The 27,404-nt window shown below is 35.3% G+C and overlaps 1 long non-coding RNA gene across 1 annotated transcript; it reads left to right on the forward strand.

Moving 5' to 3' along the window:
• The first annotated feature begins 6,603 nt into the window (after positions 1-6,603).
• LOC118762253 lies at positions 6,604-27,090 on the forward strand. The gene is made up of 3 exons (XR_004998007.1): positions 6,604-6,614; positions 17,309-17,312; positions 27,012-27,090. It is a non-coding gene; the product is annotated as an uncharacterized LOC118762253 (long non-coding RNA).
• Positions 27,091-27,404: the final 314 nt, after the last annotated feature.

Here is a 27,404-nt window from a genome sequence, read left to right on the forward strand (position 1 = left end):
GCTCTCACTAAACAAATTGAAGGCATGGCTGCTCTCGACTATTGGGATCGCCTTAAAGCCTTGAAACTTTACTCCCTCCAGCGTCGCCGTGAGCGGTACATCATTTGTACGATGTGGAAAATATACCGCCAACTTTGCCCAAACGACCTAAACATTAGCTTCAAGGTTCATCCGAGACTTGGACCACGGGCTATACGTCCCCTGCCAAATTCAAGATCACAACATACATGTACACTGCAACATAATTTCTTTTCCTCAACAGGCCCTGCCCTATTTAACATTGTCCCGAGGGAGATCAAAGAGGAAAAGGATCCCATCAACTTCAAACAGAGTCTGGATAGATTCCTTCAAAGAATACCAGACAAGCCACCCATAATTGGATACAACTCACCCAACAAGAACTCACTACTTGAACAAAACTGGATACAACTCACCCAACAAGAACTCACTACTTGAACAAAACTTGACTTAAACAGGATTCGAATAATCCTATCAGGTGGTGCTATTAAGTTAGACATGGCCTGGACCAATCTCTGGTCGAAACATATCTAAGTTTTATCTAAGTTTTATGCATATATTTATATATTATTTATATTATTATATGATCGAACGCCACGCATCTTTTTCCAAGTAAGTTTTATCTTAATAATTACGATGCGCACTCTTCTTCTTTACTATCTCTTCTCTGTCTATCTCTCCCCCTTTCTTGTTCTTCATCCTTTCTGGTTTTCTCTCCCACTCTTCCCTATTCTTCTCGCCTCTTCACCGTTCCCTCTCTCTCACTCCTCCTCCTCCTCCGCGACTCTCTCGTCGCTGACACGTGACGAAAGATAATCTCTTTCTGCACACAACCTTCGTAAAGAAAAATAACGTGCTTTTACTGTCTTCATAAGCTCGTCTTCCAAGCGTTCATAATTTTCTATCGTTTGTTTTTACTGTTTTGTTCTCACTGTCCTGTTTTTTTTTACTGTTTTGTTCTCACTGCCCACTTTCACCCTCCGCAAAAAATTCCAAATTTTATTTAATTTGCTTTGTGAGAAGGACTGTTTGAACGAAGTCGCGTCTTGTCCTTACCTTCGTAACGCTGAGTAGACGAAACAGGGACAACTGAAGAAGGGGAATATTCTTTATGTTGTATGTCCCGTTTCTCTGTTTTTTTTTCGTTGTTCGAGGGAAAGTTCGTTTCTATGTTTTTGTTTTTATGTTTTCGTTTCTCATTGTGTTCAGCGTTTTTTTGATGTCCTGTACCCATATATGCATGTATATATGCATATATTTATATACTATTTATATTATATATATATATATAAATGTATGTATGTATATATATATATAATATATATATATATATATATATATATATATAATATATATATATATATATATATTATATATATATATATAAATGTATGTATGTATATATATATATTATATATATATATATATATATATACACACACATATGAAACAAATATAGAACGAATTAAAATGGTCGAGTAGATAAGAAGTCATCACTATTCTTAAATCATGCCACTAATTTTGTCTTACGTCACAGGTTTGGCTCTAAATTCTTGTTATTACATTTATCTCACATCAGAAGAGAAACGCACACAGAGACAAATAAAAGAGACAAAGACGCAGAAAATAAAAGAATGCTGAAGCAACGAGGAGGTAGCATATAATTTGGTGCTAAGAATTAATCTTCTCATATGGAAGTTAATTAGATTTAAGCAGAAATTGATGATATTGTGTAGAGAGATAAATTCATAGATGAACCACAATAGAGACACAGTTTTGATCTCCAATTTGAAATGCATTACTTCACTTGATTAATTCGAGTTACAAGCTCATATTCCTCTATCTTAGAACTACGACGAATGAAACCTATGGGAAATCGAAATGTATTGTAATTGCTAATGTGCCGTTGGGTTACTAATAATCTCTTCTTCATGTTGTGCTTCTGAGTGAAGACATCTTAGTGGAGCCCAAACACTGTCATTGTAAACGTATAGTGCGAAAATTAAATAAAGTTAAGTAGTTAGCAACAGATCTGATCTCGTATAGAGCTTGTTCTCTACTCTTTTTATTTACACTTATATACAAACTAGTTTGAAAGGGACAAAGATAAACAGTGTATCCCAATAAAATGTTTCTTATAATGCCAACGAGCAAGGGCTATTTGTTCAGTGAAGAACTGATGCAGTGAAATGTGTGGATTGTCGCTTAGTGTAACGAGAAGAAAATGGACAGAACAAGTGAGTGTGTGTGTGTGTGTGTGTGTGTTCGACCGTGTGTGTTTGTGTGTGCACGCACGCGTGGCTAAGAGAGCGAGAGAGAGGTAGGGGTGGGGGAGAAGACCAGATAATTCAAGATAATTAGTGTTCGTAACAAAATGAGTAATTAAAGTCAAGATCAGTTTCATATTCTGAATTTAAATTTATACAAATCTTTTAATTTACATTTATGACCATTTCTCGAAATTAAATTTCTTGAAATTGGCAAAATAGTGTTTCTAGTGAAAATTGTTTAAATACTTTTGAGGGAGGAAAACCTCCTCGCTTTTGCTGTATAAACGCGACAATAAATGTATTATGGATGAAAATAGTATAATTCTTTAAATTTTTTACACTGACACAAAGTCAATACTTCTTAGCTTGTAAATTAATACAGCTAACAACTATTTCTTACAATTATTGCTGAGAGATTCACTATATAATTTCTGATAAAGTAGGAACATAACACCAATTTAATGTATGACTCTGTCTCAGAAGTAACAGTACGCCTACCAAAAGTATATTCTGGTATTTATATGAAGCAAAATTCGACAACTTTTTGCGATATAATTTTCTTTGTATCGTTTATCAGAGTAAATTTGGCGCAAATAGCAGGCAAAATGAAATTTGAAACTAAACCTTAAAGTGCACCTAGTCTCTTATTAAAGCAAAATTCATACATAATTGCATATATTACGCAGGGGCAAATGAAAAATTTCCTCCCCAGACAGAGAGGGTTATATCACTCGTCGAAGCATTTCGTATTATTGCTGTCATGCGGCAAGTAACCAAGGTATGACGTAAAGAAGCAAAGATCAGTTACATATCTCAACTTCGTACGTGATTTAGTACATAACAATCACTACTGCTCATCAGTTGATCGATCTGATGACAGTAGAATTGGCAGTGTGATAAACTGCACAACCATTGGTATTAGCACAATACTCTTACTCTTTTACTTGTTTCAGTCAGTCGACTGTGGCCATGCTGGAGCACCGCCTTTAGTCGAGCAACTCGACCCCGGGACTTATTCTTTGTAAGCCCAGTACTTATTCTATCGGTCTCTTTTTGCCGAACCGCTAAGTGACGGGGACATAAACACACCAGCATCGGTTGTCAAGCAATGCTAGGGGGGACAAACACAGACAAACAAAAATACACACACACACACACACATATATATATATACATATATACGATGGGCTTCTTTCAGTTTCCGTCTACGAAATCCACTCACAAGGCTTTGGTCGGCCCGAGGCTGTAGTAGAAGACACTTGCCCAAGATGTCACACAGTGGGACTGAACCCGGAACCATGTGGCTGGTAAGCAAGCTACTTACCACAGTGTATTTTGTGAAAGCATAACGAACATCAGAGAGCCAGTTAACTTTGGAGTAATATCAACTGCCTTTTTTTCTCTTTATGAATATTGTTTTGTATTGAAAAGCACCCGTCAATTATTAGTCAGTTTTATGGTCTATCATCAATTGACAACTTAGGTATGTCTTGTAATAAACCAATTCAATTGATCTTTATATACCCAGTAAATCATCATCCAATCATCTCCAATATAAAGGAATAATTTTTTTTAACTCATGTATCACTGCAACAATGCTATGTCGTGTACAAGATAAGGGAACTACAACGTACAAGATGTCCAATACCTATTTCTTTATTATCCACAAGGGGCTAAACACAGAGGGGACAAACAAGGACAGACATAGGTACTAAGTCGATTACATCGACCCCAGTGCGTAACTGGTACTTAATTTATCGACCCCGAAAGGATGAAAGGCAAAGTCGACCTCGGCGGAATTTGAAGTCACAACGTAACGCAGACGAAATACCGCTAAGCATTTCGCCCGGCGTGCTAACGTTTCTGCCAGCTCGCCGCCTTATAAGATATCCAATACCGTACAAGATATCCAATACCGTACAAGATATCCAATACCGTACAAGATATCCAATACCGTACAAGATATCCAATACCGCGATGGTTTTAATCAATTCTGTTGGAATAACAGAGACACAATGTCTCAATAACATGTTGTAACCCACTTAAGGAGATTTTGAAACTTGAATTACTGAAGTCCATGGAATGAGTCGATCCTCGTTCTTCTGTGATCAAAAGCATTCATCAGTTCTATTAGATGTAGTGACATCGTTTCCAAGAATACTTGACCTGGGATATTTCAGAGGAAAGTACATATATAATTGAACTATACCAATATATCACAGATACATATTTATTAAACAAAGTGGGATGAAAGACTACGTCAACGCCGGTAGGATTCAAACCTGACTGAAAGGTGAGAAGGTGCATACCGTTTGATCACCGGTTTGGTTAGAGTTAAAGAACAACAACAATTTGAATAATAAATGTAAATTAATTTAATGCAGATACAGTAATAGAGTTATTGTTCATCAATACGGTCCATTATTTATGCTCGAGAGGTCAAAGGAAACAAACAGCGATTTTCACAAACTTAGCAAGCCAGGCGTAAACAAACCAACTACATAAAACATATCGTCATATTTGACTACCTCCTTAATCTGGAAGGCATAGAAATTTAAAGTGCTTTCCGGAGAATAGTTTTATGAATTATAAAAATGGGAAAAAATGGTTACAGAGTGTAAGAATTAGAAGTTTTGGCTGTAGTTCTCTATACGATTTTGTATAAAAAGAACATCTTCACTATCATCGTCATTAAATAGGAGCAACACAACAGTTGCTGTAGCCAAGTTCTTGACATTTCGACAATTAATCAGTTTATCAATCAGTTCAAATTCATTTAGTTTTGCTGTAAGCACAAGGCTACGTATTAATTAGGGAGGGAGATGAGACAACACAAAATACATGTCTCTCTCAAAATCATTGTGAACTCAAATGGCTATAGATAAGTTTTAATCCATGCTGATTTGTAGACATAGTAGAAAATCTTCCCGCTATTGGTGTTCACAAACTACAATTTCTAATATCAATTTCATTTGATTAGTTACAGGTCGATCTGTAATGACTGGGGTCAAATAAATGGACGTCATTTCTCAAGTATATCGTTGGCGCCTCATTCATTAAAGAGAACCAAATCAAATTCAAAAGCAATACGAACTCAATATTAAGAGGTTCGAAAGTAAAGGCTATGCAGCGAAATCCTTCTAAATCCTTAATTGGACTTTTACAGTCTCCACAAAGCGCTACGAACATTTAATATATTTCTTTTACTTGTCTCAGTCATTTGACTACGGCCATGCTGGAGCACCGCCTTTAGTCGAGCAGATCGAACCCAGAGCTTATTCTCTGTAAGCCTAGTACTTATTCTATCGGTCTCTTTTGCCGAACCGCTAAGTTACGGGGACATAAACACACCAGCATCGGTTGTCAAGCGATGTTAGGGGGACAAACACAGACACATAAGCATACACGCACACGCATATATATATATATACATATACGACGGGCTTTTTCCAGTTTTCGTCTACGAAATCCACCCACAAGGCTTCGGTCGGCAATGGGACTGAACCCATGACCATGTGGTTAGTAAGCAAGCTACTTACCACACAGCCACACCTGCGCCTATAATTAACTTTCTAATGTTAAATGTTTTTAATGACTTTATCAGACGATAAAAAATGGCGTCCATGAACATTTTAAAGGTCTCTACATAGGACTTGGTCTTTGGTCTAAGGATAATATCTTCCTTCCTCCTACAAGTCTTAGAGACTTTTAAAATGCTCATGGACGCATACTCCTCTAATGTACTCCAAGAGCTAGGTTATGGTATTGAAACTAACAACGGATTAAGTGTACTGTTTAAGAACACTGGTACACTTAATCCGACGGACTTCCAGTTTCTGCTAAGTAAATTTCATTTACAAGAATTTTAATCGACTTGATGTTTTGGCATAAAATACTTGTTGAAGGTACTGTGCAGAGATATCGAACCTGAAACAAAGCGTTTTAGACCCTCAGCCATGCACACAAAAGAAAGAAAAAAAATGATTACTAGCGTGAATGATGGATAAACCTGAGATTGAAAGCTGGAAAGGACGAAAATCGTAGCTCTCACTTCTCATGATTTCAAATATCCTTTATGTCTAATATCTTCAAAGTTAGTGTCAGAATTAATCAGTTATTACTAAATTCAATTGACATAACGTTTCTAACAGTCAGGATGATTGAAACAGAATATTTTCTGTTTATTTAGTACTAGCAGTATCGCCCGGCGTTGCTCAGGTTTGTAAGGGAAATAACTATAAAGCATTTTTAGAGAGTTATAGCCAAAAATAGCAAAAAAATGGAAAAAAATGATGGTAAATTTTTTTTTTAGTTAAAAAAGGTGGAGTTGCGTCCCCTAGACAGTTTGCGGTTTGTGTTTCTGATTCTCGACCCCATGTCGAATTTATCGATTTTTTTCAGAACTGGGGTAACTTTTCAAAATTTTCGCTGCGTTAGTTTTGAATTATGACATTGAGCTATGTGTGTGTCAAGTTTCATCAGAATCGGTTGAAAGCCGTGGTCAGGGTGAGGGTACAAGCAAACAGACACACAGAAACACGCACAGACAAACTGCCGTTTATATATAGAGAGAAGATTTTTTGTTTTATAAGAATAGTAACTTGAAGACTAACTCACAAAAACACTGTCTTTTTTTGTTTTAATGGCTCAACAATAGAGAAACAGTGCCTATAGGCATTTTTATGTCCTTCTAGATTGGTAGGAGGAGTGTAATCGAAGAAATTAATGAATCTAATATTCAGCTAAAATCTTTCATATTTGAAATTGGAAAATAAAAATAAATGAATGGAAAAGTTCTTGTGTTTTAGAAATGCGTTTCTGAAAAAAAAAAAGAAAGATGAAAAAGCAACTGGTGATAGACATCTACTTCATAAACTACAGTGAAACTGGAAGCTATAGAATAAAATTAAGTGGGTGTTAGAAATTTTAAATATAGAAAAAATTCTTCTTATATGAGTTAAGAAGTTAAGAAAATAAAATACACCACTGATAATTTCATTACAAGGATAAAATTCATTACAAGGATAAAATTCAGAAAAATAAACATAATATTGATTAATAGTGGTGTAAACAATATTCATGCTATTGAGACTGATTTAGATAAACTAAGTGAATTTATTGAACTATCTATTTATAAATTTATTCCAAGGACGTTTGTAGCCCCAATAGGTCAGATATAACATATGGTAATGAAAACAGTTAATTTGTGCAGTTATGTTGTTTTAATTTAAAATATAACGTGACTAATATTAGTCATGTTATATTTCAGATAACTTTCTGACTTCCCGTTATATTAATGAGAAATAAATTTGAATCATATATCAGTTAAGATTTGATTACTGGCAAAATAATTATAGTGAACATTGATTATCTGGAAAATAATCTCCTGTTGTTGCAAATGTGTGGTTTTCATATTCAAAGGAAATAGATTTCATGTCAAGATAACCTAATAACTCAATACAGGAAAAGAACACGAATTTGCCTTATGATGGTGAAAAATACTATTTTTCTGGCATCCGATAGACAGAAAATTGACAACTACATTTGCTTCTTAAAAGCATCGCTATTTCTCGATGTGTCAGAACGAGAATACACTGACGAGATATTAACTGAAGCCCAACATATTTTATGGTAAACGACAGGATGCTGCGTAAGAGCCCTGTCGGAAGATATTAGCGAATAAATCGACTTGAATTAGCTACAGCTGGTCATCAAAAACTGAGTCAAGGACTCTGCTTACATACCCTATACCACATACGCTAAACTATTCTCAGACTATATGACAGAGTTAAAATTTTAAGGCGGCGAGCTGGCAGAAACGTTAGCACACTGGGCGAAATGCTTAGCGGTATTTCGTCTGCCGTTAGGTTCTGAGTTCAAATTCCGCCGAGGTCGACTTTGCTTTTCATCCTTTCGGGGGCGATAAATTAAGTACTGGTTATGCACTGGGGTCGATGCAATCGACTTAATCCGTTTGTCTGTCCTTGTTTGTCCCCTCTATGTTTAGTCCCTTGTGGGTAATAAAGAAAAATATATGACAGTGTTAAAATTTGATGCCTATTGAAACGTGGTCATAGGAAAATACGGAGGGAAACAGATTTGTTTTCTGAATATTGAGGCATGAATGTTATCGAATGCAATATATTTGAAAAGAGTCCGTTAGACTTGTATTTATATGATGTTTTACATTCGATAACGCTTCCGTTACTTTGCAGTCTTTTCTATAAACCATACTTAATTGCTTTACTTTATTACACTAGATTTAGCTCATATGGTAATCGAAGTAGTAGAATAACGGTTCCAAACTAAATTATCTTATTGGGAAACATGCCAGGTTAGTAATACTCTGATAATTGGTAATCTAGAAATTAATGGTATTATCCTGACAATTTATAATGGAAGCGATTAAATTCTAAACCCTGTTGCAGATCTGTAGCATTGAATTCAGAATTCTTTGTATTTTATATCTAGATCGGGATTTTAATTCAGTACGGAAATTCTTTCCTGGTTTCATAACCTGTTGTACCACAATTTGCTTGCTAACTTTTCTCAAAGCAGGATTGTGAGCAGAAATAAACAAAGGATCGATTTTTTCTAATTTATTGTAGGTTAACAAGTCATAAATAACTTCAGTTTATAAAGTAACTAGCAGTATCGCCCGGCGTTGCTCGGGTTTATTTCGATCCTTTAGAATTGGAATTTTTTGGAAAGTAAAAATTTTGCATTATGTAGCTTGTTATTCTCTTTAAGTGAACATTTCTCTGGTTGAAATACACCGAAAAATGGCGACACAGCAGTCAAAAAATCGTAAAAAATAGGGATTTTCATAGAAAAAAAAAGCACCTTTTTGATGTAAATAAATTTTGGTGTTAACATGGTCCGATTTGAATTGTTTCTTCTATCATACTCTCAACTTTAGTCAACTTGCACTGCAGGGTCTTGGAGTGTTAGTTGAAGGCTACCAAACCTGCCACACACAGACAACTTCAGCTTTATATATATAGAGATTCAGAAAAATAGTGTTTATATATATATTACTAAAAAACATGTTTCAAATGACACACATACTCACACCAAACTCATAAACACTCACACAACGATACAGACGCAAATGCACGCGCAGATACGGATACCTAGCAAAGACAGAGTGGACAAGACCAGAGAGGAAAGAAGACTCGAGAAACAGAAAGTCATTGAAGAAGTCACAGAATGTGAGACGAAAGAGCTCTGACAAATAAATAAACTAATAATAAAGCTAGAGTGAAGATCAAAAAAATAATGCGTGTGTTTATTGGAAAAACATGATCATCTCCAAATATACTTTTACTCTTTTACTCTTTTACTTGTTTCAGTCATTTTGACTGCGGCCATGCTGGAGCACCGCCTTTAGTCGAGCAAATCGACCCCAGGACTTATTCTTTGTAAGCCTAGTACTTATTCTTTCGGTCTCTTTTTGCCGAACCGCTAAGTTACGTGGACGTAAACACACCAGCATCGGTTGTCAAGCGATGTTGGGGGGAAAGGCAGACAGACAGACAGACAGACAGACAGACACACACACACACACACACACACACACACATATATATATATATATATACGATGGGCTTCTTTCAGTTTCCGTCTACCAAATCCACTCACAAGGCTTTGGTCGGCCCGAGGCTATAGTAGAAGACACTTGCCCAAGGTGCCAGGCAGTGGGACTGAACTCGGAACTATGTGGTTCGTAAGCAAGCTACTTTTTTTAAATACCTTAATAATTAATTATCATGAAGGTTTATTTTGAAGAGCTGAATCAACTAAGAAATGAGAAGCCACTATAGCAGAGAGAACAATGCGTTTTCTCCCGGTCGAGGGGCAATGAGTTTCTGGTTCGATGTAAATCTTAACACCTCTTCTATGCTTACCTGTTGAGCATGTAGGAAAGAGAGAGAGAGACAGGCAAAACGGGGAAATGCATTATATTGGAAATTAAATACTAGTTAAGGTAGTTATCATTGCCTAGATCGAATTATATCACATGGTGTTATGGCAATAAATCACATCCACGTATAAAAAGATTTAGTAATCACTTCAATGAAGATTTATAAAAATAACACAAATTTTATTAATTCTGTTCGCATTTGACATACAACGGTTTAACTTGACAAAATAAATGCAAACTATTAAGTTAAAACACAGTACACATACACATATATAACACCAAGCTCAAAATTCTTGTTTTGTGCACTACACTTTATGTAACGTTAAACAGATGAAAGAAACATACTTCGTATCAGATAAAACGTTAGCATGAAACGGAGAATTCACCGGAAGAGAATTTTACCGATATTCCACTTAAATAAGCTAAATGAATGGAAATCCAATTAAACCACTTTTACTAAGTTAGAACTAGCACTCCAACTGTTGGTCTGATAATGTATTCACTTTACCATTCTGCTTCAGTGCTCCAGACGGCTAGATGAATAGAATTGAGATTGTAAGATGTTCAAAGGACATAAGTAGTGTTCGTGAAATTGAATGGCTAAAATTGAGAATAAAGAGTCGCCGATTCTCATCGTCGATTAAAAACGCCTCCTACGCATACACACATATAGGGGAAGATGGAGACAGAATATGGCTTAGCTGCGATGGCTAAAACAAACTGAGCATACACACACACATACAAAAATGTCTAGTAGACATCATAACTTGCAAACGAAAATCTGAGGATAATTTACGTTTAATACCTGTTTGGAAGTTCGATATACATGGATTAACATGGAGATCTATGAAACCGTTCAGTTATCTCATTCGAATTAGCAGCTTTTCAGAACACACACACGCACACACATACATGCACGCACGTACACACACACACACACCACACACACACACACACAGAAACGAAGATGGAGACAGCATAGCATAGCTGCGATGATTAAAGCGAACTGAATGTGCACACATGTATGTATGTATGCATAAATGTATGTATGCATGTAGGTTTTAATTTCATATATGCATATAATATAAATCCCGTTTTGTGTGTGTGTGTAAAAGATTATATCGGCCGCATTTTTCAACTGATTTTCTCCAAACAGAGAACATACATTACTTATGTTCCAGGGGTGCTTTTAGACTCTTAAAATGCTTCACATAATGAGTAACGGGTCCCCTGTGGGCAGAAAACACCCCTACCTGGATTACATGGAAAAGGGAGGTAACTCGTTGCAAAGTAACTTTCAGCAATTGTCTCCCTTACATCCATTTGTCATAAAAAATATATTGCTTTTTATATTAGATTTACATCTTTGAAAGTTTTTAAAGATATTTATTTCCGGTTTTCTAGCGTCAGTGTCGCCTATATCTCTATATTTATATCTCTCTATCCATCACTATTTCTATCTTTCTATATCTTTCTTTCTATCTATCTCCATCTTTATATCTATCTACCTTTATCTCTATATCTATCTGTCTATATCTTATCCACCTATCTATATCTATATTATTTGTCTAACTAGCTAGGTCTCTCTATATCTCACTAACTCTCTATTGTTTTCACATTCATTTTTCAGACGCTATTGTTTTCACTGTAAGTTTTCAATCGTTATTTGCAAACAACAACGACGACATATTACTGGCAAGAAAGAACCTCATAATTACAGATGAAAGTAATTTCTCATATAATTTACTGACAGAATTAACTTCGTAAATTTCACTTCAATCCGTACACTTCGTTAAATTTGCCTGCAAACGTCTTATTTACTATTGCAAGGTTTTGTGTTTTTTGTTGTTGACGGAATTACTGACAGAAGTAACTTTAAAAATTTCACTTAAATCCGTACACTTAACTTTTCTAAAAATTTCTTATATACTTTTGCAACGGTTTTGTATTTTCTGTTGTTAACAGCTTCATTTTGGTTCCTTCGATGCTGGCTCTTTGGTCTACTGACAAATTTCGCTTCAACCCTTACAATTCTTTATTTTCCGTAAAAAATTCTTATCTACTTTCTGCCTGTCGTATTAAGAAATGTAATTTTCATTAATCAGTTATTTTCATTGTTTACTATCTTCTACACCCGTATATTTCTGTATATGTATATAACCATGCCTAGAAGGAAAGTGTCAAATGTGTCTACAATGTCAAGGTCAGCCAAAACAATATCTCTATCCAGGAGAAGAGAAACATATGAAGAAAGGGAAGCATGCCAAGAAACGAACAGACTGTGCACTACAAAAGTCAGAGCATCTCAAAGTGATGAACAGAGGTATGCACGGCTGACATGGAATAAGATCTCCATTGCATAACGAAGAGCAGTTGCAACAGCTCAGAGAAGCAACTTCTATGAAGCAGCTTTCAATTATGATCCAGCAGTTCATTATGCAGATGACACTAGAGTTTCCATAGGTGCAATGACAACTGAGTTCAATATTGTAAAGCAAGGAAGTGGCCTGGAGAGACACCTGGGTTGTGTTGCTGTGGTGGAAATGTTAAACTCCTTGTAATGCCACAACCTCCAAAGCCATTGAAGAAACTGTTGTCATCAACTGACCGAGATTCCAAGCACTTACAAAACAAAATTAGACAGTACAACGCTGCACTACAGATGACATCATTTGGAGCCACAAGAGATTTAACCGAGCTAGGATTCATGTACAAACTTTCAAGAACCGAGGTCAGATTTATCATCGGATTGGTTCTCTACTACCTCTGTCTTTTGTAGTGCACAGCAGGGTCAACGTTGGGAACAAAAAACAGGACAGACATAAAGGAAACCGAACGAAAACAAACATGGAGGGTCGTTAGACTAGAACGAAGATAAAATAGCGAACGCTGGAGAAGTATTTTCTTCTTCGGTAAGAGAAAAGATAGAGGAGAGAGATAGGATACGTGCTGTCCTTAAGACAGTCTTGAAAGAAAAGAAAGATGATCACGTGAGGAAGTGAAAGATGGACGATGGTTACGTGTGAGCAACGAGAGAGAGAGAGAGGCAGAGAAACGGAGAAAGAGGGAGAGAGACAGAGAGACAGAGAGACAGATAGAAAACGGTGAAGGGGAGGAGAAAAGGGGATTAGTGAGAGTATCCTTATATACACTCGTGCTTGTATAAAAACTGCAGGTAGCTTTAGTTGATAGAATACTATATCCATTATGCAAGTTTACGCATAATTATTTTACCTGTGCTCCCACTTGTGAATATTTTAGAAATGTTTGAAGTTGAAGATTTCCTTTCACATCAAACTTCAGATATTAAAGAAGAAATACTGTATCACAAGTAAAGTTGCGATATAATATTTTTGAATTATTTGTCTAAATTGTAATTACGATCTGCAATATATTTTTTTAAATAATGTTCTAAAGTTATTATTTTTATAGTTTTTCACATCAAAAACAACAAAAATGTCTTATAAGTTCGCTTTTGATTTAATGGACTTTCGACATTAGCGGACTGGCAGTCTCCTATTTGTCCATTAAGTCGCAGTTGCCAGACATACGCATGTGTATGCATAAATTAAAAAAAGATATATTTATGCAAAGACAATTCCAGTTCCACATCTGCATGCACACAAAGTCCATGTTTATGCTCGTCCAGATGATAGAGATAAATGCAAAGGCTATAAGGAAATGTTACGTCTGTAGAAGCGCTTGCAAGGAGAGATCTCATTGGTTAAGGCTGGTCACGTAATCTGGTTTGTTGCAGATTGTGGAGTCCCTCATCTTGTATTAGTGATGTAGAGAGACACAATTTCGTTTAAAGTTATTGCCGTTCTAGGTAATGAATCCTCGAGGCTGTCTGATTTTACAAGTAGTGAGTTTTAAGTGTCAGGAAATGTTGGCCATTTCCAGTTGGAATCTTTGCTAGTGGAAGCAACAGGAAAATACTAAAGATCTCTGGTTAATGGATGTCGCAGCTTTCTTCAGAATTGGAAATCCTTAAGTTAGGAAATGTCTACAGTTTTCTACCTTGCGGCGCTTTACTTACCTGTGTCGCCTTAGCACTTGTGCTGGTGGCACGTGAAAAATCATTCGAGCGTGGTCGTTGCCAGTGCCGCTGGACTGGCTCCTATACAGGTGGCACATAAAAAGCACCATTTGAGCGTGGCCATTGCTAGTACCGCCTGACTGGCCCTCGTGCCGATGGCACGTAAAAGTACCCACTACACTCTCGGAATGGTTGACGTTAGGAAGGGCATCCAGCTGTAGAAACTCTGCCAGATCAGATTGGAGTCTGGTGCAGCCACCTGGTTCGCCAGACCTCAGTCAAATCGTTCCAACCCATGCTAGCATGGAAAGCAGACGTTAAACTATGATGATGATGGTTGGTTTTTATGAACCAATATACAAAAAACCCCAGTTTATTACTGGAGCTAGCCTCAATTATCTCCACTATGAAAAAATAAACCCCAGGCATCCAGACACATATGCAACTCTTCTGAATACTATCACAACAGTATTTTGAATGTATCATTTTTTCAGTTAGGCCGGATAATAATAATAATAAAAATTTCCCATGCACAGAAATAGTTGTAAGCATCAAAGATCTTATTAACTCCGAGCGTTATACTGAAATACATAGCTCCAATAGATAGTTGCATAGAAACAGCTTCTCTCACGCTCCAACTACTTCCATATTGCCCGTATCCTCTATGGATACAGGAAAGAGAACTTCTATCTGCTATAAGGTGTAACTAAATATTAATATCATACTCTACTGTCTGAAAAAAGCATACACTGTATAGTTTGCTTTGGGCTACACTGAATTTGAATATAAAATGAGATGGTTACGGTTGGAGTGGCTTTGATCGAAAGCTTGCTTTATCGGAGCTGACATGGGGCTAAGTAGCAGCAGCAGCATCAGCAACAACAACAGCAGCAACATCAGCAGCAGGTTACACAAGCAGATTAGAAAATGTAAAGAGAACTTGTACCGTCTACACACTCTACTGCATATAATTCATCAGTTTCTGCTCGAAGCTGTAGCACGCTATTCAGCTTGGAGACCGAATGACGTATCTGGAATAAGAAATCTATGTGTATCGAAAACCGGTGAACCGCAGTCAATTCAAGCTGAGCAGCTAAGAGCTAAACAACGGCAGTGACAACAGGTATCATAAATGAGTTATCTAATCGACGTGACTGTGGTTAGTAGTTATTTTATACTATCTCTCTCTCTCTCTCTCTCTCTCTCTCCCCCCTTTTAAAGCCTAGCCAGGTTTCCCGGTTTCAATGGCGTATGTGTTCCCCGGCTGGACGGGACGCAAGTCCATCGCAGCGTTACTCATTTTTGCCAGCTGAGTGAACTGGAGCAACGTGAAATGAAGTGTTTTGCTCAAGAACACAACGCGTCGCCCAGTCCAGGAATAGAAACCACAATCTTACGATCATGATGCTGACACCCTAACCACTAAGCCAAGCGCCTCCACAGTTATTTTATACATATGTATTTATATAGAGTCAAACGAGTGGACTTTATAATATCCCGTGAGAAATATAGACAAGTGAAATATGGAAACGAAAGAAGAGAAATGTGTTGTCGAAGCTGGAGGAGCAGGACTTTTGATTGAGATTGATGAAGAGAAAAAGAAACAGCAATATTGACTGTCGGCTGTCTAATACAATCTTGAATATTTCATGAAATATGAATACGATTATTTGAATATATATTAAAACACGTTTTTGGAGACAAATATTTGCCGAAATTAAGATATTAAAGATGATACTAAGTGAGATAATGTAAGAGAGGTGTGGTTGATAAATTTGAAGATGTAGGTGAGAAAAATATAACGTTACAGACATGATAAAAATACCACAATAAAGGTCGCCTTAACTGGTGATGGCGACGAATACAATAATAAAATTAAGATAAATTGTTGGAAATAGTTAAGCCTCCGTTATTATTTAAAATCAATAATATTTTTATTTTTGATGTTTCCTTGTAAAAATCTAATTTTTCGCAACGAATTTATTTTCTCTGTTCTGTTTTGATAAATACATAAAAATAAAGAAATCATATTTTATTATAAAGGATAATTTATTATATTTTCTATTAGTGGGGATACATTTGTCATAGCTGTTGTTTTATTCGATTTCATTGTTGTGGTTGTATATTTCTGAATATGTTTAAAAATATTTTTTTATATAAAATTACATTCAATGAAAATAATAATGTTTAGAATATCTATGAGAGATTTGATTTCTTTGAAGAATTTCGACTAATTCTGCTTTGATGTTAGGCAATTAATTACATTATTTTAATTACTTTATCATACCAGACAGCCACTTAGTTATTTTTCATTCATGATATTGTAACTGTGATGCTGTTGTTAGCTTCATCTTCCAGTCATATGTTACAGTAGCTTCCTCTGATATTTAATGTTGCCATCAAACAGTTGAAAATAGAATATATTGTTCAATACATTTCCATTTTCTCTACATAAAATGTAGCAAAAAATAACCGATATAATTTAGCTTTTGATTAAAATTATATTCTCCATATGACTCTATTGACACGAACGTGTTAAAAAAGGATTATTGAAGCAAAGAAAAATAGAAGTCTGAATGGGAATAATATTGTTTTAATTCGTTCTAATGTACAAAATGCATTTTCGTCTTCGATAAAATTTAGGTTAACGTACAAAAGAATTAAGCATACGGATTGTATAATTCTTAAAACATAAGTAGAAGGATTACATGTATGCCGCTAACTTATTAAGAAATGTCAACAGAATTTTAATCCTTAGTGAAATGGGCTGTCAGCAAAGGATTCCGCATATTTCATCTGACAACCATTAAAGTAGAATGTCTGTTTATAAATGCGTTAGTCACCTTTCTTTTATGAAAATCAATAGTTGTTAACTCATGTGAAATGACTGTTTAGTAGGCGGTTTATTTGTTTCTCTGAAATTGATTCAGACCGCCGCTTCATGCAAACGATAAATTTGATTCTCTGGCCAAAAGAACTTACTGGCGCGGAAGCATCCAGAATATCAATCGTCGCTAACGCACTTAATGTCGAATGATATGCCGATATGGTAAATAGATGCGTTAGGAAATAAGTTGTGAAATGTGCATTTATATTCACTTTGCTTATGCAGTGATGTCAACAATGAACTAGTTAGGCTAGATTTGCGAACATCTAAATCAGTGAATATTCCAGATACAAATTTGTTTTCCCAAAATATTTACGGCTATTGGAAACAATTTATAGAAATCAAATATAACAATTTCTAGAACTTAATAAATGCACTGATTTGTGCGAAGCTGGTCAGACTTGAATTATGTTGATAAACGCGCTTAAAACAGCATTAGATTAAAAGAGTGATGTGCGGACCGTTTATAATGTTTATACAAACGTGGAATGGCATTAGGTGTGGGATTTTGTCTCAGAGAAACTTGTCGAAAAGACTCATATGTGAAGAAATGCAGCAATCACTCAGAATTTTACCGAGAAAATCGTCAGAAACAGTGTTTCGACCTTATTTAATTTCGTCGATAACAAACGTCTTTGATATTCAGAGCTGAGCTATTTATCTTAGAAAATCAGATAAATAGTTCTTAATGATTTTATTTGAATAATTTATTTGGTCCTAGTTGTTGTGACATTCATGCAGCCAAAAAGTATTATCATAGTTGACGGTAATCCAACGAAACTAAAGACTAGCATTCGCTTTACTTTAAGCTTCTGCCACAAAATTCAGTATTTTAACCAGTATGATAGTGGTTTGTATTTAGGATTCTTTTCATGATTTCTCGCATCAATATATTTCTATGTTTTTCATTTTAATTATGAATTATCGTTAATTTGTCAATGTAGTAACATTTTAAAAATATTTTGAAACTGCGTGAATTCCGGAGCGATAGAATATGGCATTATATGATCAATTTACAACAATGCTGTTTAAACTGACAAAACAAAATGCTTGTTATCATTATCACCAACACCTGAAGGCTATAAAATGTTCCCTAATAATTTGAATGTCTCGTTTACATTAATTTACTGACAAGGCTTACATATTTTCTTTTTGCTTTCAAAATATTCAAGAACATTATAGAAGAACAACTAAAATAACTACAATAGCATTTATGAAGCTTTCGAGGAAAAATAACTCTTGCATCTAGATTAAGCTTTCTTTATTCCCCCATATGTATTGAGCTATTATTATATCCGTTATTAATCAATGATATCTCTATTCAATAGTTGACATGTTTAATTTTAGGTTAAATATTCATTTAAATAATAGGCTTGTGTTTGTTTGGTAATCATTTACAGCGTATCAAACATACCACCCAGGTAAAACTTCAATATATTGATAACGATTCACGACAGTTGACCTTTAAAATACTCTGCATATTAGTTGTTTCTGCTTTCATTACTCTATGCTGTTCTGCACGCCGGGCAGAATACTTAACGGCATTTCGTCTGTCTTAACGTTCTGAGTTCAAATTCCGCCGAGGTCGACTTTGCCTTTCATCCTTTCGGGGTCGATTAAATAAGTACCAGTTACGCACTGGGGTTGATGTAATCGACTTAATCCCTTTGTCTATCCTTGTTTGTTCCCTCTCTGTTTAGCCCCTTGTGGGCAGTAAAGAAATAGGTATTTCGTCTATCTTTACGTTCTGAGTTCAAATTCTACCGAGGTCAACTTTGCCTTTCATCCTTTCAGGGTCGATATAATAAGTACCAGTTGACTAGTTGGGTCGATGCAATAGACTTTCCTCCCTCTGCCCCATATTACTGCCATTATACCAAAATTTGAAATCAATATTGTCTGTTGTTGTATTTAAATAAAGACAAAATGCAATAAAATTGTATTTAAATAGGCGCAGGATTGGGTGTGTGGTAAGTAGCTTGCTTACCAACCACATGGCTCCGGGTTCAGTTCCACTGTGTGGCATCTTGGGCAGGTGTCTTCTACTATAGTCTTGGGCCGACCAAAGCCTTGTGAATGGATTTGGTAGACGGAAACTGAAAGAAGCCCGTCGTATATATATATATATATATATATATATATATGTGTGTGTGTATGTTTGTCCCTCCCCCACACCATCGCTTGACAACCGATGTTCACGTCCCCGTAACTTAGCGGTTCGGCAAAACAGACCGAACCGCTAAATAATATGCTTACAAAGAATAAGTCCTGGGGTCGATTTGTTCGACTAAAGGCGGTGCTCCAGCATGGCCGCAGTCAAATGACTGAAAGAAATAAAAGAATAAAACAATAAAAGAAATACACCCATTACATAGCATCGGTTCCTTACCTCTTTTACTTGTTACAGTCATTTGACTGCGGCCATACTGGAGCACCGCCTTTAATTGAGCAATTCGACCCCAGGAGTTATTCTTTGTAAGCCTAGTACGTATTCTATCAGTTACTTTTGCCGAACCGCTAAGTTACGGGGACGTAAAACACCAGCACCGGTTGTCAAGCGATGTTGGGGGGACAAACATATATACACATACATATATACATATGTATATATACGACGGGCTTGTTTCAGTTTCCGTCTACCAAATCTACTCACAAGGCTTTGGTCGGCCCGAGGCTATAGTAGAAGACACTTGCCCAAGGTGCTACGCAGTGGGACTGAACCCAGAACCATGTAGTTGGTAAGCAAGTTACTTACCACACAGCAACTCCTGTGCCTAATCGTTGCTATTCTGAGTATAAGGATGCAAATGATAAAAAAAAATCATTATAACATCATTCTAAATTGTATTGTGATGCATTCTTAAAAAATAGATTTTTTTTAGATATAATATAACTTTCAGTGTAAATGTCCCGTTCTTCTTTAGTGAAAACATTTATATAGGTGATAATGATTATCATGGTAAAGATGAAGAAATTGATAGCCGAAGATAATAACGAGAATGTTTTCAATTATTTGAAAGCAAGGAAAAGGAAAACGTTTTTTTTTTATATGAGTGAATATAGTTGGAAGTAAAATGATGAATTGGAAAATTGAATTGAAAAAAAAAATGTCATAGTAAAATTTCTAATTTGTCATCACTGAGAAAGACAAAACGTTTACTTTTCATTATAAATCATAGCAACTGAATCTACACGGAAAGAAAAATTCTAGACCATATTGAGCTGTTGTTTACCTTAGATAGTAATTGGCAATGTGTATTAAATGTCACGCAAACGAAATAGTGTGTATGGAGGAGGCTGTCAAATGGCAAATAGAGAGTGATTGTAGGAAAAGTTCAATAAAAATAAGTGGTAAGATGAGGCATCTACTCAGCTTCAAATGGCAAACAAAGAAAGTGAAAGTGAGTGAGAATAAAAGTTTTAAAACAGGAACAGGCTGGAAGTAATGATTTATCTTACGTTGCTTAAGACAGAACGTGAAATTGAAACAGTTGTTAGACTGAAAGTTAACGATATCTTTATATACCCTCTAGAAGAATGATAGTTATATATAATTCTGTCAGTGTTTTGTAAAGGTTATAATGTTTGTGAAAATATAGCATCATCATTTTAAATTAAATTTTTATAATTATTACAAAGTTATAGACGTAGGAGTGGCTGTGTGGTAAGAAGCTTGCTTACGAACCACATGGTTCCGGGTTCAGTCCCACTGCGTGGCACCTTGGGCAAGTGTCTTCTACTATAGCCTCGGGCCGACCAAAGCCTTGTGAGTGGATTTCGTAGACGGAAACTGAAAGAAGCCCGTCGTATATATGTATATATATATGTATGTGTATGTGTATATGTTTGTGTGTCTGTGTTTGCCCCCCCCAACATCGCTTGACAACCGATGCTGGTGTGTTTACGTCCCCGTAACTTAGCGGTTCGGCAAAAGAGACCGATAGAATAAGTACTAGGCTTACAAAAAATAAGTCTTGGGGTCGATTTGCTCGACTAAAAGGTGGTGCTCCAGCATGGCCACAGTCAAATGACTGAAACAAGTAAAAGAGAGTAAAAGAGTAAGTTCATTAGAATATTAGAGCCGTTACAAGTGCCTATGCGCGTTTACGATCATGGCGGCTCATTACTTTCGGAGGGCAGCATCTTCTACTACGTCTAGGAAAAAAACCTTAGGAATGAGAACCCAGATTCTCATCAGCCGAAACGCTGTGTTAACAACAATCAAGATGAGGACAAATATCCGGCAAATATAAATAATGTAAATAATGTACATAGTTCCTCATCTCTTAAATATAGAACTGTATTATAGGTGATGTTTTACTAATAAAGTTTGAAGAGTAAAATCATTCGGTAAGGAATTTTCGCTGATTTTTACTCATGGTTTTGAACGAATGGACTGTTCCATGATTAATAAAACCATCGTCACATTAATATATAAAATATACAGCAAAATGTGTAATAATAGGAGAGTGTCAAAAGAATAATATTCCAATGTTATGAGCAGAGCTGTTTCACGGAAAGAATGTAATCCCAAGGATAAAATATTACATTGGAAGAAGTAAAGAAAGAAAGAGAGAGAGTGAGAGAGAGAGAGAGAGAGAGAGAGAGAGAGAGAGAGAGAGAGAGAGAGAGAGAGAGAGAAGGACAAAAAATTGCAAAAGAAGGGAAAAGAGAAAAGGGGTACTATTTATTAAACAATCGTAGATATCTTAAGAGGTAACTATCGTACCATTTGGGTTCTGAAAACTAATTTTATAACCTCACTAGCAGTATCGCCCAGCGTTGCTCGGGTTTGTTTCGACCCTTTAGGATTGGAATTTTTGAAAAGTAAAACGTTTGCATTATGTAGCTTGTTATTTTCTTTAAGTGAACATTTTTCTGGTTGAAATATACCGAAAAATGGCGACACAGCAGTCAAAAAATTGTAAAAAATAGGGATTTTCATAGAAAAAAAGCACCTTTTTGATGTAAATAATTTTTGGTGTTAACATGGTCCGATTTGAATCTTTTCTTCACCGGAACGAAGAGCAAGTCTTCGTCTGTCATACTCTCAATTTTGGTCAACTTGCGCCGCAGGGTCTCGAAGGAGATAGTGTTAGCTGAAGGCTACCGAACCTGCCATACACAGACAACTTCAGCTTTATATATATAGATTATTGTCTAAACCACTAACAAATTTATATAGGGAACTTGTAATTTAGCGAAAGGATTAGAAGAGATATATGCCAATGGTATGTCAGTGTTTACTATTTAACTCACATTTCAAATTAGAAGGGCGTTTGTATTAATTTACTGTATATTTTCTAATATAAATGCTTGATAATATATTCAAATCATGTGATAAACGATATAATAAAATATGACATTTAGTATGGCATAAATCTATAAAATAAAATATTGCATAAACTATACTGAATGGTAACTATATTCCACGAGATAATAGTAGGTTGTAGTTGGTTGATATCCAAACGAAATAGCTAGAATGTGAGTGCATTTTTTTATCTGATAATATGTACAGTAGTCTCTTTGTAATGTTTTCCAGTAAATATAGGACAGTTAACGTTGCCGTCATAATTGTAAGTACTGTAGTCGACATGAAAGTTTATAACATAACAGTTTAGTTTCATGAAAATAACTTCTAAATGTGTGCATCAAACGTCTTACTAATCAGAGTTGATGCATTTAACATCCAACTATTTGCTATGTGTAATTGTATTTATTCACTTTTAATTTGTAATTCATGATTTTCTTTATAAACATTTCATTTGTAATGCATGGTTTTCTTTATATATACTATTCGTTCGTTTTATCTTTCGATAAGAGAACTGTATAGTCCTGGTAGACAGTAAAATCCATGGCAGTACATTTTAGTCAAAAGAGAATATTGGTTTTTACTTCATATGTAAAAAAAAAAAACGTTAAATTTATATCAGCAACATATAAACAGAAAATTTCATCATCTTATTCCGAATATACATAAAAGCCTACATAACATGAAAGAAAATCTAATGGAAGAATAGTCTGTGAACATAATGAATTACATCAAATAGAAACTGATGCAAACCCACAAGCCAAATTTGCATGAAAGACTGAATCAAAAGACAAACATACGAGTGCGCTAATATATTTAAAGAATCCAGCATAATAGTGGGCGCAAGATCAATCAAACCCCACGCCGTTAGAATATATACAAGCATATAGTTTATATTTATTGAAAAACAAGCTATTTGTTGGAAAACCACCACTGGAGTTAATAAATGTAAAATGCAAAATAAAAACAATGATATGTGATGAGGCATATAATAACGTATATCAAAATGTACGATAGCATTACTTACTATTTCAAATTGAAACAATATGGAATTCAATGCGAAAACTGCGCTAGAAGTTGTAAAGACATGTTTATTTAAAAATTCCAGGGTCTGGTATAAACCAGATTGTAAAAATAAAAGTAAAATCGGTGTTTGTTGGCGCTTCAGGAGAAAACTTAGAAAACAAGCTAAGATAGTAAAGAGACTACACTAAACACCGATCTGCATCTCATCACTCACTACACCATTTTGTTTCTGTTTCAAACATCGGCCATATTGTCTTGAAAGTACGGGGACGAAATTAAGAACTGAACGTAATTTAGTCTCGACTTTTTTGCATTTTAACTAAAATGAATATCATAAATAAAACATGAATGTTTATTAAATTATATAATATATACGTAAGCAAGCAAAAGAAGGAAAAAATTATTTCAGGCTTAAGATTCTTTGGAAACGAATGCCATTAAAATTGATTTACTGGCGACGGAAAACGTAATCCGACGTTCATATGTAATACAGCTACTGATAAAATAAACTTACAGTTAACAGTCTCAAAATGAGAACGGACTCTATCATAATTTATGTTGTGTCATCAGTAACACGATTATGGAGAAACGGCAAGCATATGACTTCCGTCAGTGCGAAGTTTACTTTATTGTGTTTCAAATCAGTGATGACAAGGTCATGCAATTTAGATTGAAATATTACCTGTTATTCCATAACTGTATAGTTTCAAATTCGCTGTCAAATGTCCCAAATTAAGTTCATCTAATATCTAGACAGGTCTTAGCAGATTGAATTCAAAACGTTATCTCAAGAGGGAGATGAGAAATGCCAGATTAAGCAAAATTAAGATAGTGTCGTTAGATGAAATGAAAATATTTTAGACATGAAATAAACGAAAATAAACTCGATCCCCGCCACCAAAGATTTGTCACTATTGAAACAAGTGCTAGTTCTTGGCACGACTACGTGATCACCATCCTGACAGGAACAAAATTCTGTATAAAATCAGCAGGCTGAAATTTCTTTTAAAACTGAATTTAAAAAAAATCTTGAATGAACGCGGAAATAGTTAACTGATGTGTCATAAATATTTAAATTTATGCAATTGCTGACACAGAAACATCGCAATAAAAGCAAAGGCCGATGCCAAAGAAAAATAACTGAAATGAAACAAAAGACGTCATCTCTAATTTACTCCTACTTCAAGCAAAAGTTTCAAGCGGAATGACAACAAATGAGTAGCAATCATTAAATCTCTCCAGTATAATTAAAACGACAGGAGTTATAAACATTTTCTAATTGACAAACATCGACAGCGCAACAGATATAATCTAGAGTTACAGATAATTGTCCAAAGACTCGCTAGTAGAGAAAGCAAAACTATTCATATGCTAATACTGCAGATTTCATCTCGGTTTATTCAGAATTCTTCGTATTAGGGAAGAAATTATATCTGCTACATGTTTCAAGATGTCGTTACATGCCTGTCCATCAGTGGCGGCAGTGGCGCTATCAATGAAAGTTGCTATGTTTTTGGTTGAAGTTTGATTTATTTCTCTTTCAAAACACGAGCGATTCTCCATTCAAAGTCTTTGTTCCTTGGTTCACACACATTCTCACCTATCGACAAAGCCTGACACAAAATTTGATCGTCACGCCATTAATCAGATGAGACATATTTTGCTCTAGAGAAATGCATGGGTATCACACAATATAATATCTTATTCATTATGCGTATGATTCACATTGTTTATGCATCTGATCAATATTGAGAAACTGATCCAAGTATATATAATGTAAAGCGAAAATTACGAAGTGCAGAGTTTTATAGTCGTAAAGAAGATATATTTTATACTTTTCTAAGCATGCAAAAATTCAATTGATAAGTTGTCGATGATTATTATGTTCAACGCAAAAGAGGAAATTAAGCATTTTTTTTTACTTTAAGATTTTGAACTAATAACTTGTCAGAAATAATTTTATACTTGAAAATTTCCCCGTTTCCATTATATTCCAGTCATTCTCACATTATAGGATTTAATTTAGTTTTCGCGTTTTATACAACAATCTAAATATGATGAATGACGTAGTTACAGCTTAGGGTTGGATATTACAACAACGTTCAAGTGTAAGGCTCATATTTAGTTTAGAACTGAAATGAAATGCAATTTGTGTCTGTTTGAAGCAAGACGAATTTCTGAATAAATTTAAAACGACAAGATCTGTAAATTAAATTTTAACTTAGCAAATAATACCTTGAGCCGAATTAGTTGGAAAGAAATTCCCTCTTAGAGCACCAAACGCCATGACTAAAATAAGCATTTATATCTTATCCCAATGTTTTTATTACGGATCTGTCAGTTGTAGTTATCTATGTTTCATTATACTAGTGTTAGAAATTCGATGACTAGAAACTTGGTTTACTATCGAATAACATTTTGAATATAAAGACGACTTTCAAAAAGGCATACTTACAGTCGAATATCTAAATATAGATTTATTTTGGAGAGTTTTAGATACTTCACAATATATTTTGCGAATTTTGGCTTTATTGTTCGATATTAAAAACCATTTATTTATATACTAGCAGTATCACCGGCGTTGCTCGGGTTTGTTTCGACACTTTAGAATAGGAATTTTTGAAAAGTGAAAATTTTGCATTATGTAGCTTGTTATTCTCTTTGAGTGAACATTTTTCTGGTTGAAATACACCGAAAAATGGCGACACAGCAGTCAAAATATTGTAAAAAATAGGGATTTCCATAGAAACCCGCCCCACCTTTTTGATGTAAATAAGTTTTGGTGTTAACATGGTCTGATTTGAATTTTTCTTCTACGGAAGGAAGAGCAAGCCTTCTTCTATCATACTCTCAGTTTTGGTGAACTTGCGCCGCAGGGTCTCGGAGGAGATAGTGTTAGTTGAAGGCTACCAAACCTGCCATACACAGACAACTTCAGCTTTATATATAGAGAGATTGTTTGCTTTAAACATATCGCATATGAACAGGAAGCCGTACCAAATTTATAAATTGAAATCAGACGACAGGGACTCTTTTTTATATGTGTTACAGACAAGTAAAAAAATACTTACATAGGAAAGAGATCTTAGAATAAATCGCGAGAATGAATTTCACTATAGAAAATGTGTTCAATCTCTCTTGTTCATTAACGTAATTATAATGGTTTCAAATTTTGGCACAGGCCAGCAATTTTAGGGGAGGGGGAAGTCGATTACATCGACCCAGGGCTCAACTGGTAATTATGTCATCAATCCTGTAAGGACGAAAGGCAAAGTCAACCACGTCGTCATTTGAAAAAATTAAGCTAAGCTTTTCGCCTGGCTTTTGGCGATTCTTCCTGCTAGCCACCGAATAAAGTACGTTATTAATTACTATTGCTTGGGGTATAATATGGAGTAGGAAATGGCGGTGAGCTGGTAGAAACGTTCGCACGCCGGGCGAAATGCTTAGAAGTATCCCGTCTGTCTTAACGTTCTGATTTCAAATTCCGCCGAGGTCGATTTCGCCTTTTATTCTTTCGGGGTTGATAAATTGAGTACCAGTTGCGCACTGGAGCTGATCTAATAGACTGGCCCCTTCCCTCAAATTTTCGGGCGTTGTACCTAGAGTAGGTAAGAATATGGAGTAGGAAGTTACAACAGCGTCAACAAAGATTTCTCTGTCACATATATTTGCTACGTACTATATTAAAGATATAAACAATATCTTTCAACGCATAGGAAATGGCAAGCTAAAACATAAGAAACAGATCTTGAAGAAAGCAAAATATATTTTGTATTGGTTTAAAAAAGAGCTTGAATTCTTTTTCTCGTCTAGGGGCATCAAAATTATATGTGAACTATATATACAATAAATACAAGCATACAAAAATTTCATATATTCATACATGCATACACCCCCCACACACATGGTATATATATATATATATA

This window comes from Octopus sinensis, linkage group LG2, assembly GCF_006345805.1.
Source record: "Octopus sinensis linkage group LG2, ASM634580v1, whole genome shotgun sequence".
Taxonomy (NCBI): domain Eukaryota; kingdom Metazoa; phylum Mollusca; class Cephalopoda; order Octopoda; family Octopodidae; genus Octopus; species Octopus sinensis.